The sequence below is a fragment of the Prionailurus bengalensis genome, chromosome D4, assembly GCF_016509475.1.
Source record: "Prionailurus bengalensis isolate Pbe53 chromosome D4, Fcat_Pben_1.1_paternal_pri, whole genome shotgun sequence".
Taxonomy (NCBI): Eukaryota; Metazoa; Chordata; class Mammalia; order Carnivora; family Felidae; genus Prionailurus; species Prionailurus bengalensis.
The window spans coordinates 15,204,820-15,210,819 of record NC_057359.1 but is presented as its reverse complement, the minus strand read 5'-3'; the positions used below and the strand labels follow the sequence as shown (position 1 = coordinate 15,210,819).

Here is a 6,000-nt window from a genome sequence, read left to right as displayed (position 1 = left end):
TGTAACCAATTTCTGTAACTAGACATCAAAATTAGTAACTAAGATTAAAAATCAAAGACCTTGAACTAGCAAATAATTTTTTTCATAAGCTGGAATTTGAAGGAGACTATATTTATAACATATTGGTATAAGTAAAAACGTGAGGCAGGAATCTTTGTTTTGTTCATGGATATAGCCCTTGAATCTGGTATAACAGACAACATGTAATAGTGCTCAAAGAATATCTGAGCTCCTCAGAATCTTACAAATTTCTAAATATTTTACTCAAATTAGATAAAAATGACAAGTACAAATATAGTTCTTATTTTGAGCCAGGTACGGCTGTCAAGCTTGTGAATTAGGTGCTATTTTTATCCCCATTTGATAGATGAGGAAACAGAAGCTGTAAGCAATGTGCCCAAGGTTACACAGCTAAGTGTAGGAGCTGGGATTTGAACTTAAACCAGCCGCCTCTGAGCAACGTGATCTTAAACAGTGTGCTGCACTGCCTCGTGGGACCTTAGGAATGATCTAATCTGAATTCAAGCCTCACCCAAGATCTCAAAGCATTATTGACACAATATGTCAGATTAGATACTCATGCTTCCAATTCCCAGTGTCACATTCCTGCCCACTCTGTATTACACTGCAGCCCTTTACTTATTTATTTTTAAGTTTATTTATTTATCTTGAGAGAGAGAGCTCACGTGCAAGCAGGGGAGGGGCAGAGAGAGAGGGAGAGAGGTAATCCCAAACAGGCTCCTCACCTTTAGCAAAAAACTCGCCGAGCAGCTCGAACTCACGAACCTTGAGATCATGACCTGAGCCAAAACTGGGAGTCACTCTCTTAACCTAATGAATGACCCAGGCGCCCCACAGTCCCAGTCCTTTAAAGGAAAGACTAACAATCCAGTCATGGGGAGGGCCAGAGGGAAGGGTGGTTAGAGATGTTTGTGCAGTTTTAAATAAATAATAGAATTAATGTAATGATATTTAACCATTTTTAAGGAGCTAGTCATTCAACCTGTTGGACACAACAGGGGTCAGATTAAACAAGAGTTCTTCAACAAAATCAACATGGTAAAAATTTGGACGTAACATGTTTAAATGAAGACAAGAATCCACCTATAAAAAGCAGAATCAAAGTGTAAAAGTTGCCAATATAGATAATAGAATCTTTAGGGCAAGTTCATTATCAAATAATGAGTCTTTGTCAAATAACTATCTCAATACACAAAACAAAAAAATGTATGAATCATAACTTCATTTAAACAGAGCTTATGCTTCTGGTTCATGTTTCTTATAAAATGAATTTCATGTGCAGTTTCCAAAAATTAAATGAAATTACTTAATCATTCAACTTCCATTTTGATAACAGTATTGATATGGAGGACCCACCTTAGCTTTTGTAGTAGCATATACTGATGGGAATCTTGATTAATAAGAGATTTGGATCTAGAGAATCTTTCCTTATACCTCCAAATGCAATCATAAGGCATTTTGTGTTAGATGTTGCAGTAAATGCAGAATCAGTGCCATTAACAAAGCCACAGTGTAGACAGATTCGGCTTATTGTTCCCTACTCAGCTTCTTGATGAGTCTCAGCCTCTGTCAGTTTCCCAGTGTTCTAGTTGGGTGACAAGACCACTGACCACTCCAGGTTCCCAGAACATTCTGCTGTAGGCCAGGCCAGCCAGAGCAGAGCAGAACAGCAGGCTCTCCTTAGACTTCTTAACATAAAGATCACAGGTTGAGTGACATCAGTGCCTTTAGTATGTGGTGAAATTAAGCAAGATTTTGTTCTCAAGTGCAGAGCATGGGAACGAGGAAGAGGAAACTTCTAGGTGAAGAGAGAATAATCTCATATACTTGACATGCCAGAGACAGGGAGAAAAGCTGAATAAGGGAGTAATTCAGGAGAAGATAATTAATAATTACATGGGAACGGCAGTTGAGAGATTAAGGCTGAAATGTCAGATTAACCACTTCTTAGTCATGTGAGTCTTAAGAAGTCTCCTACCTTCTCTGAGTAGTGATTCCTTCACCGGAATATGTGGTTAATAGAACTGAGGGTGAACATGATTCTTAGGAATTAAATAAGATAATGTCTGATAAGAGCCTATACATAGTAGATGATAAAAATTTTTGAGAGAAATACTGAAAATGGGGTGCTACGTTTTGAAAAGTTGGTTTTGTGTCTTATGGACTTTTCTCTTTGTACTTTTTAATTTTTCTATGTTTCTCCAAATTTCTGCAGATGATAAGGATATGTACCACGTACAACATAAATACAAACAAATAACCAAGCACATGGAGTTTATGAGAAAAGAAGAGTATATAATGATAAACATATTATACCATATGTGTTTATGGTATACCATATTATATACCTTAGTATATATGTACCATAGTAATGTTGTGGTCCATAAGTGCTAATGATTTACCATTATTCCAACTTATTACTTAGTATTATAACTGACTCGCTGTTACAAAATTGTAATGTGTGCTATAAAGTGTCTTACGTTACTCATTCATGCATCTCAATTTGTCTGATTGGCCGATTGGCATATTTCCCAATCAAAACCTAGTTTTTATTTTGGTAGAAGTTACCACTGAGGTACAGGTCCTTGCACGAAATGAACCTACAAAGTCACGCTGCAGGGACAGGTGACAGCTCCCCCTACTGACCAAAAATGTAGAGGACACTATGCATATTTAGACAAATACATACACATACACACCACACATAGGCATGCACACGTACAAAAACACCACTTATTCACATCTTCACTCCTGCCCTACATATATATGGCAAGTAAGTTGATATAATTGAAAGGCATCCTCTTTCTGTGAAAAGCAGGAGTGCACTCCAGGTGGACTAATTTAATAACAACCACATAGGGGTGCCTGAGTGGCTCAGTCAGTTGAGTGCCACGTCATGATCTCATGCTTTGTGAGTTCGAGCCCCGCGTCGGGCTCTGTACTGACAGCTCAGAGCCTGGAGCCTGCTTCAAATTCTGTGTCTCCCTCTCTCTCTGCCCCTCCCCTGCTCACACTGTGCCCCTCTCTCTCTCTCTCTAAAAAAAAAAAAAACAAACAAAACTAAATAAACATTAAAAAAATAACAACCAGGTAAATCTACATGTCAAGCACTAAGCCTAGATTTTAATTTCAACCAGGTAAGAAGTACTCAGGGATAAACATCTGCATTAAGCTTAAGTGCAGCTATTTTTTTTTTCATACTCTTAATGGTTTCTAACTGTTCCAGACTCTTTTTAATTTACTGAGCTCTTCGACATTCAGTGGGATGCTGAGTGCTAAGGATACAGCAGTGACTCAAGCAGGCAAAATCTCTTCCTTCGTGGAGATTATATTCTAGTGGAGAGAAATAAACGTTCACATCAATTCACACTGATCTCTGAAGTCTTCAAGGTATGAAACACGTCAAACAAGTAGAAGTGAGTTTTAATTGTTCCTTTAAGGGAACTTGGAAATGTGAGTTTTAACTCTATGACTGCTTAGGCACTGTAGCTGACCTGCTCCTTAGGAAAGTGATAGCTCTATTTCTAGTTTCCTGCTGATGTTTTTAAGTAAGTTCAAAGTGCTAATAGAAATATTATGAAAATCAGATATTGTAATATGAAAAATGTAAAAATCAGTGGTGCCCGTGATACGGAATTCAGTGGGAGATAGGCCCATGCAAGGGCACTTAACTGCTCTTTCTTTAAGACCTTGATCCTTTCTGTCTTCCAGTATTTGAGCCCTCTCTATCACTAAATTTATCATTCTCCTCATTTACAGGGAGTTACGGAGAAATACTAAATAAAGCATGATCTGCAAAATCCCCGTAATCCTCAAAAGAGCAGGAAAGATCGCCAAAACAAAAATGCCTGTGTGCAGACCCTAGTGGGGGTTTGTGTTTAAGGTTACCTTCTGTTCAAGCTCTGTTTTTAAGCTACTCAGATTAGACTTTTGAAGCCGAAAGGTTACCTTTCTGAGGCTGATATGTGAGCATATTAATTAAGTCCAGAACTGGCCACAACTGGCCGTTGCGTTGCCATTTAGTTTGAGGCTGGCGTTGATTACCATTGGGGCAGATGGTGACTCACCACCTGCGCCCGAGCACGTGGGAGGCAGGAGACCAGTGCTCTCAGCTGCTCCTCTGTTCCCAACAGCAGCACAATAAGAAATGGGTGGCCTTGACCCCATTACGCGTTCTTCTCTTCTTCCTCTGCTATTTTCATTCTCAGTTGAGAAGAGAAATGGTTCAAAACTGTTTGCAGCAAGACTCTTGAGGCAAACTAAAACATGCAGTGGATACATTCTAGTACTTTCTCAGCCTCCAAGATTCTTACCCTAGTGCTAAAGAGTGACGCTTCATGCGACTGCCATGACTTTATTCCAACTTTTTTTTTCTTGTTTGCAGAAAGCTACTGTTTTAATCATGCACTTGTATTTTTAAAAGCCAGAAACAGCAGTTGTAGGTCATTTATAGAATTCTATATTTCTTCAAGTGTCGTGTTGCTGTTTGGTCTCCCGGAAGAGGAAACAAAGACTTTGTAGCCAGAGCTCACTTCTGAAACTTCTTCACACTCTGAGACAGTCCCATGTTGTGTGACAAAGAACTCACCGCAGAGATACCTGATGGGAGAATTAGGAGGTCAGGCACACAGGTCTCACTGGCTCAAATCAAAGTGTCAGTAGACTGGCATCCTTTCTAGAGGCTTTCGGGGACACTCTGTGTCCTACCTTTGGCAGCTTCTAGAGCTGCTCCTATGCCTTGGTTTGTGGACCTCTCCCTCCAGCTTTGAAGCCAGCAACATAGTATCTTTCCAACGCCTCTTCCTTGTCACATCCCTGTCCCTGACTGTGTTCTGTCTCCCTCTTCCACTTTTAAGGACCTTTGTGATTACATGAAACCCACCTCCCTAATCCACAAGAATCCCCTTAATTTACGATCAGCTGATTAGCAACCTTAATTCTATCTGGAATTTCAGTCTCCTTTTGCCATGTAACCTTAACTTATTCACAGGTTTTTGGGGTTTAAGACATCCAGTGGGAGAACATGTTTGGGATGCCTTATTCTGCCTACCACAGAGATAGTGGGTGAGTAATACTTATGTAAAGTTGATAGTGTAGGGTAAATTTATATATCCACATAGCCACACTTGAATTAAAACCTTCAACCTCACCTCCAGATCATGGGGTGATTTGACAGCTCATTTTGGTCACTATTAATTGGACCAAATGCTATATCTGAATTGTTCATCCCTGTGTTAATAATTCACTCAATTTATATTCTAGCATGCAGACATGATATTAATATTAGTCCCTAGAAATCCACTTTCAAATTCCTGAGAATGGGGCCCCTGGGTGGCTCAGTTGGTTGAGCGTCCAACTTCGCCTCAGGTGACGATCTCGCAGTTCACGGGTTCGAGCCCTGGGCTGGGGTCTGTGATGTCAGTGCAGAGCCTGCTTTGGATCCTCTGTCCCCCTCTCTCTGCCCCAGCCCCACTCGTGCTCTCTCTCTGTCTGTCTCAGAAATAAACATTAAAAATATTTTAAATTTCTGAGCCCATAATCGATGTTAAAGTATCTTTCTCTATCATTTGCATAGATATACAAAGACAACAAAAATGTTTGAGCAATGAAAAATCCTTGTTCTGCTTCGGCCTTCTTCCAAGGCAAGTAGGCTCTGAGGAACAAAAATGACTAACTTATGGAAGAAAAGAAAAATACCCTTCCCCAAACAAACAAACAAACAAGAGAAATAGGAGAGAGAAAAGGTAGGTTTAAAAAAAAGCGTACTTTACTATTCGTGGTGTGAGGCCAGCAGAGTTGCAGTGAGAAGCTTGTATATTGGCTCCTTGCTATGGCTCAAAAGTCTAATTTGCTCAAAAGTTTAATTTGCAGGGGCGCCTGGGGAGCTCAGTCGGTAGAGCATCTGACTTCGGCTCAGGTCATGATCTCATGGTCTGTGAGTTCGAGCCCCATGTCGGGCTCTGTGCTGACAGCTCAGAA

General features: G+C 40.1%; 1 pseudogene; it reads right to left on the bottom strand.

Annotated features, from left to right (window-relative positions):
• Positions 1-4,478: 4,478 nt before the first annotated feature.
• The window catches only part of LOC122475144, a 45,037-nt pseudogene continuing 43,515 nt past the window's right edge, over positions 4,479-6,000 (bottom strand).